The sequence below is a fragment of the Cervus elaphus genome, chromosome 11 (assembly GCF_910594005.1).
Source record: "Cervus elaphus chromosome 11, mCerEla1.1, whole genome shotgun sequence".
Classification (NCBI taxonomy): Eukaryota; Metazoa; Chordata; class Mammalia; order Artiodactyla; family Cervidae; genus Cervus; species Cervus elaphus.
Window position 1 is genome coordinate 16762453 of NC_057825.1, and position 10750 is coordinate 16773202.

The following is a 10750-nucleotide window of genomic DNA, read 5'->3' on the forward strand; positions in this document are numbered from 1 at the left end:
TGGGAGCCGCTGAGCGCTTTCCGTCCGCTTTACATATGCTTTTCCCTTTTTAGAATCATCTCCCTCCTTTCGTTGCCTCTCAGACTGAGAAGTGTCCCCAGGTTGGCCCCTCCAAGTTGCCTTACAGACGCCCAAGTCTTGCACGCAGGTCCAATGAGACAGCAGTGAGGTGGCCTGACAGCGCCTTCATCAGCTAGCACTCTTTCCATAGAAAAGCAGCAATTAGAAGATTATTTGGATGTTTTCGTTTGTTTGTACTCCTTCGCTGGTATCTTTGAAAATAATTGCTAAGCAGACCCCAGGATTAGAAACAAGGATGGAAAACGGTAGATAAAGGGAAAGCAAATAATTATGATTTAATCCATGTGCATTTAGAGTGGGACTAGGTTTAATTCTGAGAGCAAACCCCTTTTTAATAAGTATGAGCTAGTTCATGTGAAGTATGGGTTAATAGGCAAGTAATAATTCTGAGATTAAGATGTGTTTAGTTCTGTATGAACAATTTGACTTTTGCACATCGAGAGAGCAGGTTGTCAAGAGTGTGGAGGTTAAGAACACAGGAAAAGTACAAAGTTCTTTCTGTTCTTCAGGACCCTAGTGCATCCTCCAGAGAACTTCTCTTTACCTCTTTTCCATGACCACCCCCATCATATCTTCTCTTCACCCAGGTTTTCCTGTCCACTTTCCTACCAGGAGAGTGTAACCTCAGTGACATCGTAGGATCTGGGCTCAGTCAGTGGTAACCTTGTGTTGACGACTGGAGACACTATGTCTTCACTGATAAAGGGAAAAAGAAATCTGTCTTATTGTTTAGCTCAATTTCAAATGCCTAGGACAGAGAATGATGGATCCTGCTTGGGTGGATGTTTGATTGGACAAACTTTCCTGCAGTGACCTATCTTGTGACTGTGGGGCAGAGAAGCTGGGAGCTGGGAAGACACTTCAGGGGGCTTTGAATGAACCAGTGTGCTCAGTCACTTCAGTCCTGTTGGATTCTGCGGCCCTATGGACTGTAGCCCACCAGGCTCTGTCCATGGGATTCTCTCTCTCTCTCTCTCAGTCTCTCTGTCCATGGGATTCTCTGGGCAGGAATACTGGAGTGGGTTGCCATTCCCTACTCCAGAATAAACGAATAGTGTGGCCTTATTCATTTAAAAAGTCAGATGATTTTATGGCTTCTTCTATGATTTTAATATCTTTAGACCATGAAGTTTTTGCACCTTGTTTTATGTCCCTGGATAGGTTTTAGTGTCTCCTAGTTTATGGGAGCCGGAATAGAATTTGTATCTTACTATTGTGTGGAAATTGTATAAATCTTAATTATGTTGAATTGGTTCATGGTGTTTTTCAGGTCTACTATATCCTACATTTCTGTATATCATTCTGTTGTTAATTTTTGACAGTTGGATATTGAATCTCCAACTAAAATTCTTAATATATCCACTTAATAATTGTAATATATAGTGAAACTAAATGTACCTTTGTTCTATATTTTCCAAGCCTCTTGTAAATGTGTTATACCTTCATAATTTAAAAAAGAAAAAAGAAAGATAAATAAGAAATAAAATTTTATGAGATGTATAAATCAGAAAAAATAAAGCCAGAGTCTTCAACACAGCATCAATCAGGAAAACATTAAATATGAAATATTCTAGTCATTCTGTTACTAGGGGGGAAAAGCAGAGAGAATTAACTAACATAAATGCAGTAATTATTAATAATAATTAATAAAATGAAAAAATAGCAATTATTTTGAAAAACAGATTGGGTTTTGAAAACCTGTTTAAACAGATTTGCTTCTAGGTAGACCATTCAAGTGCATAAAAAGAAAATGAAATCAGCATAATATTAATAGTGACACAAGAGAGGAACGAACCACAGACTATAAAGGACCCAAAAAAGACACATACAATTCTACATCAATAAATCCAAATGTCACAAATAAATAATGAACTGGGAAAATAAAACATATCAAAATAAATCCAAGAAAGAGTGGTGATTCTATAATCCCAATCCTAGAAAAGTAGTTGAAGGTTCTGAGAAACACTGGGTCAGGTTTATAGGTAGTTGCTTTGTCAAGAAACAGGTAAATCCTCTACTACATAAGCCATCCGTTTCTGATTCATAAAAGTTCTTTGGGGCACATTTGTGGGCTTCTGGCCTTGAAGAGCATGCTATTGTATTGTGGAGTTGATTTTCCCACTAAGAAGGACAGTTTATATAGCTCTCTGTGAGAAGAAAGTTAACATGGCTAAGGCAGATTCTTACTCCTGGCATCTTTCCAGGGAAGTCTAGAACCATGATTGATACTGCCCAAATCCTAGAAATATGCCCTCAGCTCTTCTCAGTATTCTGTAATAACCTAAATGGGAAAAGAATTTGAAAAAGAATAGATATTAATGCACGTATGCATATAACTGAATTACTTTGTTGTACATCTGAAACTAACACAACATCGTTAATCAACTATAGTCCAATATAGAATTAAAGATTTTTTAAAATAGTATTTCCTGCTTCTATGATGGATAAAATACAAATTAACTTAGAAACTTGAAAAAAAAAAAGCCTCTCTTATCAATCATTGACAGTTCAGCATGTGTACCTGAAACAAAGGTCATGCCACACCAGCTTATCTGAGTTTCTTTGCACAAACATCAAGACTGGTGCCTCATTCACAGGTGGGGTCCTGAGCTTAGGTAGCTAAGGATGGACACAGAAGAATGTGTCTACACGTCCAGCCCAGCACCATATAACTGTAACAAAATCTGACTGCATGTCGGATCCTTCCTGTTGCTTTCGTTCACTAAAACAACACTGTCCAATGGCCTCCCTCGGGCAACCTGCTCCTCTGCATGAATGTTAAACCAAAGTGCCTTTGTTTAGGGAAACACCCTGACCCTGTCCATCTGTGGATGGCTGTAAGAAAAGAGAAATATACACATTTTCTCTGAGGCTGGCATTCTAGGGATATTTGCAAGATTAATGGCCTTTTTACTTTCCTTCCTCCTCTCCTCCTGCTCTCGGTTCTATTAAAGGAAGTGGCATCCAGTCCCTTTATTTTGAGACATTAGTTTGCCATCTTCTCGATATGCTACCTCATCTCCCAACTTGCTGGCCTGTTGTGCGGTGAGCAGAGCGAGCTTGGACTGGACTCAGCAACATAACGGCAGACCTGAGACTCCTCAGGCATCCCTCACCTGCTTTCTCACACCTGTCTTGGGGGTGGAGGAAAAGGAGGTCTATCTGTGCAGCCCAGAAGGGAAAGACTCAGAAGCTGCGCCCACCTCTCCAAAGTCCTTTGATGTCCCTCTTTGCTTTGTTGTCCTTGCTTCGCACCTCTTCCCTGGAATAAACCTCAGCTGTGACTGTGACCTGCTCCAAAGACCAGCAAGTCATTGTAGCCAATTAGCAAACATGTGGGTGGTCCTAAGACTCCTAAAACACAATCCAACACACACACACACACACACACACACACACAGAGAAATTAAAAGTTCAAGAACTCTTATTATGAAGCACTTTCATATTCCATTTTATTTATTGAAATACTCACATGCACAAATACGTCTCTGCAAATTAGTGAAATGACACTCATCAGATGAACTAAATTATAACCAGTAAATCAGTGAACAGGAATGACAAAGAGTTAAATAAGTTTGCAATACATATATGTTTGCGATACATATAAACAAGAAAGCAGATGTTACACAATGACTTCCTACAAATCAATAATAAAAATGCAGAAAATCTAACACAAAAAAGGGCAAGGAATTTGAACAGGCACCTCACAAAAGAGAACAACCAAATAGCTAACAAACATGTTGTTATTTAGTTGCTAAGTCATATCCAACACTTTGGTGATCCCATGGACTATAGCCCGCCAGGCTCCTCTGACCATGGGATTTCCCAGGCAAGAATACTGGAGTGGGTTGCCATTTCCTTCTCCAAATAAACATATTAAAAAGGTGCTTAACATCATTAGTCATCAGGAAACTGGAGAGTAAAACCACAATGAGACACCACTCCACACCCACTGAGATGGCTAACATTAAACCGGACAAAACAAAACTTTTACAATGACAATACCAAATGAGAAGGAAGATGAGGAACAGTGGGAACCCTTCTATTATTCTGGTTGGAGTGTAAATAGGCCCAGTACTCTGGAAAACTTTATGCAAGTAGGTACTAAAGGGAAATGTGTGTATTGCATGAACCAATGATCCCACTCCTGGGTGTATACCCAACACACACGCATACTGATGTCGACCGAAAAACGAGTACAAGAAAATTCATGGCATAATAAGAAAACAGTCCAAATGCTCCTCATAATGATGACGTGGTTTGAGATATATTAAATGGATTGTGGTATATCCGAGCAATGGAATATCCGAAACAGCAATGGAATATCCGAGATTGTGGTATATCCGAGACAGCTACGAAAATGAACAGAGTACTCTAGACACAACAAAATGGATAAATCTACAAAGATAACCTCAAGTGAAAGAAACTATACAGAAAAGAGTACATACGGCATGATTCCATTCATAACAACTTCAAAAGCAGGCAAACCTACAGTGTGGTCTTAGAAAACAGGACACAGTTATCTTTGGGGCAGAGGTTTAGGGCCCTGGGGGGAGGTCCTGGACATCTGAAGGTCTGAGAAAAGTTCTATCTCTTGATCAAGATGGTTGTTACACACATGTGTTCATAGCATCCAAAATTTGTTCAACTGCACATGTATGAACTGTGCACTTTTCTTTAACCAGAAGATGCTCAATACAAGATTTACCAGAAAAATAACATGAAGACTGCAAGTAACGAAATGGATTCCGTAGTCTAATGTGTGGCAGTTGCTGTTTGATGTTGCTTCGAGGATGATCCATGTCCGGGAGCAGGGGTAGGTACCTTAGGGATGTGCAGGTCTTCAAAGGAAAAAGTGCCTGGTAAAGAAAAATGGCGGTGACATTTGGCTGTTACTCAGTGGCATTTAGAATCTACCTGCTGATGCAGGGGACACAGGTTTGATCTCTAGTCCGTGAACATCACACATGCTGTGGTGCAACTAAGCCCGTGCGCTGAGAATCCATGCTACACAACAGAAGAAGCCACTGCAATGAAAAGCCGACACACCACAACTAGAGAGTAGCCACCGCCCCGCTTGCCACAGCCAGAAAAAGCCTCATGCAGCAACGAAGACCCAGTACAGCCAAAAATAAAATGGATAAAACTAAAAAAAAAAAGGGAGGAAATAAAGAATCTCTGAATGATTCTTGAATGAATCATGAATCCCTGAATGAATGATTGAATGAGCAAATGAATGAATAAAAGAAACTGCCTTGAATAGGACAGACTAAAGAAGCAATCATAAAATAATTTGATAGTAATTATCAATTATTGAGCAGTATTGTAAGTATTTAAGTCCTGGTTCAAACCCTCACTCCCTATGTGACATAGGTTTTACCAGCTGTAAGATAAGTTGGCTCAGTGGTAAAGAATCTGCCTTTCAATGTAGAAGAAGTGTGTTCAATCCCTGGGCTGGGGAGATCCTTGGAGTGGGAAATGGCTCCCCACTACAGTATTCTTGCCTGGAAAATCCCATGGACAGTGGAGCCTGGTGGACTGTAGTCCACGGGGTTGCAAGAGTCAAACATGATTTTACAATGAAACAACAAGGTAAGTTAATGCCTTCAAAATATAACCCAGTGCCTGGTACACAATGTTAAATGCGCTAGATATTTCTAATTGATTTTCTCTAGCTCTTTCTTCTGTGCTTAATAAACATCATGTTATTTAATCCTTAAAATGCTCTCGGTGAGACAGACATTAACACCCATATTTCCCAGCTGTGTTAACAATATCAGGCAGGTAAAGAAAGTTACCCACTAAACAATACTGACTGAACTATTTAAACCTTTAAATGTTTGGCTTCAAAAGCCCATATGGCTACCTTCTATTACATTACTCAATATTTGATTTGAAATGGAAACAGATTTGGTTTTTGTTTCTTCAGGCACACGTGACGGGCTTGGTAATTTACTTTCAGTTTTTTTTCTTTTGTTTTGTTTTTTAACTTTCCATTTTAGTCATGCTGAATTTAGTTTCAGTTTCCTTCCCCATGGAATGAAAGTCATCTTTGTTTCCATTCAAAATACACCACAAGTATAATAACAAAAGCTAACCTTAACTGAATGTTCTAATGTTCACATACATTAGAATTTTCAGTCTCCTCAAACATCCCTTGAGATATCTGGTCTTACAGATGAGGAATTAAAGATCCAGAGAGATAAAGTAACCCAGTCAGCTCAGCTAGTAAGAGATGAGCTAGGCTTGTGGTTTCACAAACTTAACCACAAGGACTATCCCAACTTCCTACAAGTCTCTTGAAAGCCAGACCACACATGATCAATCAAACGCTACTCCAATCAAAGAGGGCTCAAGGAGAAAAAAATCCCAATACAAAGTTGAACAACATTTTCTAGGGAAAACGTGAAAATGAAAAGCCACAGAAACTCTTGACAACTAAGAAGCATCTTAGTTATTAGAAAAATGCATTTCAAAACTATAGTGAGGTACCACCTCACACCGGTCACACTGGTCACTTTTTGATGGCCATCATTAAAAAGTCTACAAATAATAAATGCTGGAGAGAATGTGGAGACAAGGAAACCTTCCAACACCACTGGTGGGAATGGAGGTTGGCGCAGCCACTACAGAGAACATGCATGTGGTTCCTTAGAAAACTAAAAATAGAACTACTATATGATCTAGCAATCCTACTCCTGAGCATATAGCCAAAGAAAATTATAATTTGTAAAGAAATATGCACCCCAATGTTCATAGCAGCACTATTCATAATGAACAAGACATAGGAGCAGCCTAAATATCCTTGAAAGATGAATGGATAAAAAGATGTGGTGTCCAGTTCAGTTCCATCAGTCGTGTCCAACTCTGTGCGACCCCATGGACTGCAGCACACCAGGCTTCCCTGTCCATCACCAACTCTCAGAGCTTGCTCAAACTCATGTCCATCAAGTCAGTGATGGCATCCAACCACCTCATCCTCTGTTGCCCTCTTCTCCTTCTGCCTTCAATACACACTACTATGTATAAAACAGATAATCAACAAGGACCTACTGAATAGCACAAAGAACTATATTCAATATCTTGTAATTACCTATAATGGAAAAGAATTTGAAACAGAATAGATATATATGTATAACTGAATCCATTTGTCACTTCTACTGTATAATCATATAGGATTTCATTTAGGTCATACCTGAATGGTCTAGTGGTTTTCCCTACTTTCTTCAATTTAAGTCTGAATGGAATAAGGAGTTCATGATCTGAGCCACGGTCAGCTCCCGTGCTGACTGTATAGAACTTCTTCATCTTTGGCTGCAAAGAATACAATCAGTCTGATTTCGGTATTGACCGTCTGGTGATGTCAATGTGTAGAGTCTTCTCTTGTGTTGTTGGAAGAGGGTGTTTGCTATGACCAGTGTGTTCTTTTGGCAAAACTCTGTTAGTTTTTGCCCTGCTTCATTCTGTACTCCAAGGCAAGACTTGCCTGTTACTTCAGGTATTTCTTGACTTCCTACTTTTATGTTCCAGTCCTCTATAATGAAAACAACATCTTTTTGAGGTGTTAGTTCTAGAAAGCCTTGTAGGTCTTCATAGAACCGTTCAACTTCAGCTTCTTCAGCATTACTCTTCAGGGTATAGACTTGGATTACTGTGATATTGGTTTGCCTTGGAAATGAACAAAGATTATTCTGTTGTTTTTGAGATTGCATACAAGTAATGTATTTCAGACTCTTGTTGACTATGATGGCTACTCTATTTTTTCTAAGGGATTCTTGCCCACAGTAGTAGATATAATAGTCATCTGAGTTAAATTCACCCATTCCAGTCCATTTTAGTTCACCGATTCCTAAAATGTTCATGTTCACTCTTGCTATCTCCTGTTTGACCACTTCTAGGTTGGGAGAAGGAAGTGGCAACCCACTCCAGTACGCTTGCCTGGAAAATCCCATGGCTGGAGGAGCCTGGAAGGACACGACTGGTAGGACAGAGTCTGACATGACTGAGCAACTTCACTTTCACTTTTCACTTTCATGCAGTAGAGAAGGAAATGGCAACCCACTCCAGTGTTCTTGCCTGGAGAATCCCAGGGACAGAGGAGCCTGGTGGGCTGCCATCCATAGGGTCACACAGAGTTGGACAAGACTGAAGCGACTTAGCAGCAGCAGCAGCAGCAGCAGTTTGCCTTGATTCATGGATCTAACATTCCAGGTTCCTATGCAATATTGCTCTTTACAGCATCAGAATTTACTTCCATCACCAGTCACATCCACAGCTCAGTGTTGTTTTTCCTTTGGCTCCGTCTCTTCATTCTTTCTGGAGTTATTTCTCCACTGATTTCCAGTAGCATATAGGGCACCTACTGACCTAGGGTGTTCATCTTTTAGTGTCCTATCTTTTTGCCTTTTTACTGTTCATGGGGTTCTCAAGGAAAGAATACTGAAGTGGTTTGCCATTCCCTTTTCCAGTGGACCACGTTTTGTCAGAACTCTCCACCATGACCCATCCTTCTTGGGTGCCCGAAGAACAATGGGTGGAAGTTCGTGACATTGTACAGAAGGTGGTGATCAAGACCATCCCCAAGAAAAAGAAATGCAAAAAGGCAAAATGGTTGTCTGAGGAGGCCTTGCAAATAGCTGTGAAAAGAAGAGAAGTGAAAGGCAAAGGAGAAAAGGAAGGGGATATTCATTTGAATGCAGAGTTCCAAAGAATAGCAAGGAGAGATAAGAAAGCCTTCATCAGTGATCAATGCAAAGAAATAGAGGAAAACAATAGAATGGGAAAGACTAGAGATCTCTTCAAGAAAATTAGAGATACCAAGGGAATATTTCATGTAAAGATAGATGCAATAAAGGACAGAAATGGTATGGACCTAACAGAAGCAGAAGATATTAAGAAGAGGTGGCAAGACTACACAGAAGAAGTATACAAAAAAGATCTTCACAACCCAGATAATCACAATGGTATGATCACTCACCTAGAGCCAGACATCCTGGAATGTGAAATCAAGTGGGCCTTAGGAAACATCACTACAAACAAAACTAGCAGAGGTGATGGAATTTCAGTTGAGCTATTTCAAGTCCTAAAAAAAGATGCTGTGAAAGTGCTGCACTCAATATGTCAGCAAATTCAGAAAACTCAGCAGTGGCCACAGGACTGGAAAAGGTCAGTTTTCATTCTAATCCCAAAGAAAGGCAATGCCAAAGAATGCTCAAACTACTGCACAATTGCACTCATCTCACATGCTAGTAAAGTAATGCTCAAAATTCTCCAAGCCAGGCTTCACCAGTACACGAACTGTGAACATCCAGATGTTCAAGCTGGTTTTAGAAAAGGCAGAGGAGCCAGAGATCAAATTGCCCACACCCACTGTATCATCAAAAAAGCAAGAGAGTTCCAGAAAAACATCTATTTCTGCTTTATTGACTATGTTAAAGCCTTTGACTGTGTGGCTCACAAAAAACTGTGGAAAATTCTGAAAGAGATGGGAATACCAGGCCACCTGACCTGCTTCTTAAGAAATCTGTATACAGGTCAGGAAGCAACAGTTAGAACTGGACATGGAACAACAGACTGGTTCCAAATAGGAAAAGGAGTACATCAAGGCTGTATATTGTCACCCTGCTTATTTAACTTATATGCAGAGAACATCATGAGAAACGCTGGGCTGGAGGAAGCACAAGCTGGAATCAAGATTGCCGGGAGAAATATCAACAACCTCAGATATGCAGATGACATGACCCTTACGGCAGAAAGTGAAGAAGAACTAAAGAGCCTCTTGATGAAAGTCAAAGAGGAGAGTGAAAAAGTTGGTTTAAAACTCAACATCCAGAAAGTTAAGATTATGCTATCTGGTCCCATCACTTCATGGTAAATAGATGGGGACAGTGGAAACAGTAAGAGACTTTATTTTGGGGGGCTCTAAAACCACTGCAGATGGTGACTGCAGCAATGAAATTAAAAGACACTTCCTCCTTGGAAAAAAAGTTATGACCAACCTTGATAGCATATTAAAAGAGACATTACTTTGCCAAAAAATATCCATCTAATCAAAGCTATGGTTTTTCTAGTAGTCATGTATAGATGTGAGAGTTGGACTATAAAGAAAGCTGAGCACTAAAGAATTGATGCTTTTGAACTGTATGGTGTTGGAGAAGACTCTTGAAAGTCCCTTGGACTGCAAGGAGATTCAACCAGTCAGCCTAAAGGAAACGAGGAAACTGGTCCTGAGTATTCATTGGAAGGACTGATGCTGAAGCTGAAACTCCAAAACTTTGGGCACCTTATGCGAAGAACTGACTCATTGGAAAAGACCCTGATGCTGGGATAGATTGAAGGCGGGAAGAGAAGGGGACAACAGAGGATGAGATGGTTGGATGGCATCACCGACTCAAAGGACATGAGTTTGAGTAAATTCCAGGAGTTGGTGATGGACAGGGAAACCTGGCATGCTGCAGTCCATGCAGTCGCAAAGAGTCAGATACGACTGAGTGACTAAGCTGAACTGATAAGTGAGTCACTTTTTTGTACACCTGAAACTAACACAACCTTATAAATTAACCATACTTCAATTTTTTTTTTTTAAAAAGAAGGATCTTAGAAAAGCATATGATTTTTCTCATCTTTTAAAAATGGTGTAGACAAGCATAAACCTGCAGGAAAAGATAAA